Consider the following 2,768-nt stretch of genomic DNA (forward strand, 5'->3'; position numbering starts at 1 on the left):
TTTAGCTTTAAATATCCTTTGTAGCATTGATCATATCCATTTATTTTTGTAGCATTGATTATATCCATTTATTTTTGTAGCATTGATCATATCCATTTAGCTTTAAATATCCTTTGCGTAGGAATAGTGATTAATTTGCCGAGGCATGAGAGTGTGACTGATATAATGGGCGTAGTTTGGAACCGCCGGCTGAAGGTGATATGTGTCTGCGCGACAGTGCATGCGATAGTTCAATGTGCTGGAGCTGTTGATGCTTTGACATTAGGGAGCTAAGCTTGCGGAGGGATGTGCATGGCACACGAAGGTGGGGGCAACCTTTCCTGTTTGAACTTTCTCCTCCAGGCTCTCAGGTCCACCACTCTTGAAATCGATTGAAAAAGTCAACCGCAGCTGGCGCCCACTCTTGCACCAGAATTTAAAAGGCTTAGCCTTCCGTACGTGCAGCAGAATTCCCCCTTCCCCTGAACAGCCTTCCACCAGCTCCTGCAAACCTTGCTCAGAGCAATATGGTGGAGATCTTTAGCGTACCCGCTTTTTTTATTCTCTTCCGAGAGACGCTCGAGGCGTCCGTTATCCTCTCCGTGATGCTGGCCTTGCTCGACAAGCTGGTGGAGGACAACGCCCCAAGGAAGAAGATGAAGAAGCAGGTGTGGCTGGGGACGGTAGCTGGGGCGGGCCTCTCCTTGGCTGCGGCCGCCATCTTCCTGTCGCTTTACTACACAGTTGCTAAGCAAGCCTGGGACAGCTCGGAGGCTCTGTGGGAGGGCATCCTGGGCCTTGTGGCCGTCGTTCTCATCACCATCATGGCCTTCTCCATGGTGAGGGTAGACACTTGGAGGGCCAAGTGGGAAAGGAAGTTGACCAGAGTGACGTTAGATGCCTTAGACAGTCAAGACAAGCTCCAGAGCAAGAGGAGCAAGTATGCCTTATTTCTGATCCCCTTTACTGTGGTTTTGAGAGAGGGGGTAGAAGCAGTGATATTCCTAGGGGGCATAGGGCTGGAAGGCTCCGGCACAGCGTACCCCATACCTGCAGTGGTAGGAGCTTTGTGCGGTATCACGGTGGGTTATCTGCTCTACAGAGGGGGAACCCATGTGGCCTTCAAGTACTTCTTGGGGGCGGCCACTTTCCTGCTGCTGCTGATCGCGGCTGGCGTCTTCAGCGGCTCCGTTCACGAGTTCGAGGAATACACGGACAATGAGCACTTCCTTTGGAAGATGAACTGCTGCGACAGCGAGGGGAACGGCATCTGGCCCCTCCTCAATGCTGTCCTGGGGTGGCGCAACGAGGCCACACAGGGCACTCTCTCCGCCTACATTCTGTTCTGGCTCTTCGTTGCCGTAACCTTCGCCTTGCTACGCCTCAAGTGGAAACGAGAGGACCAGCGAGATGCTAAACTGGAAGCAGACAACGCCGTAGCTCCTCCTGTGTAGAGACCGTTTGCATTAGAGACAGTTTGTATTATTATATATGCTTTGGAATGTGTATTTTTATTTATGCTTTGCAAGTTGAGCATTTAATGCTATAAGAGTGCGTGATGCACATTGCCATTTTCAAACAAGTGAATGCTCGAAAAGCCAGCGTATTTTCCCGGTTGGAATTGAAAATTCTCGTTTGAAATTTGCAGAGCAAGGAATAAAATTTGTTCACTTTAGTTTTAGTCCTTGTATTTTCTCTATTTTTTTTAGCACTAATCCTCGTTAATTTGAAATATTACCTTTATTTTGGTTGGTTACGAAAAACAACATTTTAAGAACAAACTATTAATGGTTCATCTCATTCCATTTTCAAACAAGTTTAACAAGACACTATATAGGCCTAGTGCCATCTGAGTGTCCCGAAAATATTTTTGAGTGAACATGACATCAATCCTTCTCACCATGGGTTGAAGAGGAAAAGTCAATTTTGAACATCCATTTCCTTTATAACTTCATCCAATTACTACTATTTAAAAAAAAAACTAGAGATGACATTTTTCCTTCTCCTTTCAAGATGAGGCGGATTTTTCAAAAGTTGAGCGGGCTTCAGCATAAAGGGAACCCATGTTTTCCCAAACCTTGCATCTAAGGATGGGCTTTAAAAAACAAAAGCAATGAAAGCTTCAACATACTAAACAGGCATAGGCACAAAGAAAAAGAGAGGGATTATTTATAAAGTTAAAAAATATAAATAAATGGGGCTGATTATTTCAAAAAAAGGGAGAAGGTAAAAGAGTAGAAAAATAAAACAAGGTGAAGGGAGGGATGTGTAAAAATGAAGAGAGAGGGAGAAAGTGGTGATCTTATAACTCTTCTCTCTCTAATATATAAATTTTTGACAGAATCATGAGACGAGGAAACCGTGGCCGTCAGCAACCAGACCATGGGTTGTGTGTGTGTGTGTGTGTGTATGTGTAGTGTTCACTTCTTCAATGTTTGAAATAAATTTTTTTTAAAACCAGTAAAAAAAGGATGACTTTTAAGCTCTACCTGTCTTTATTAAAATAATTCATAGATTAACCGATTGTATAAATAAAATTTTAAAAATAATCTCTAGATTCAAGGCTAGGCAAAATTGGAACTAGGATTAGGCAACATTTGCAAAAAGGGGCCCTCTAAGAAATGTCATGTCAGCTTTTTTTAAAAAACAGGCTAATGGTCAAATTCTTGCAAATCAAATCAAAATTTATCGAAGATTGGGAATCTGCTCTTTGATTTCTTTCCAATGATATATAGCATGATGGACAATTTTACATATTCAAGAAGTTTCCAAATTGGTGTGATTGTAGC

General features: G+C 43.2%; 1 pseudogene; it reads left to right on the plus strand.

Annotated features, from left to right (window-relative positions):
• The first annotated feature begins 448 nt into the window (after positions 1–448).
• Positions 449–1,626, plus strand: LOC147641865 (high affinity iron permease 1 pseudogene; annotated as a pseudogene).
• Positions 1,627–2,768: the final 1,142 nt, after the last annotated feature.

Source organism: Cibotium barometz, chromosome 1, assembly GCF_041138505.1.
Source record: "Cibotium barometz isolate CiBa-2024 chromosome 1, ASM4113850v1, whole genome shotgun sequence".
Taxonomy (NCBI): domain Eukaryota; kingdom Viridiplantae; phylum Streptophyta; class Polypodiopsida; order Cyatheales; family Cibotiaceae; genus Cibotium; species Cibotium barometz.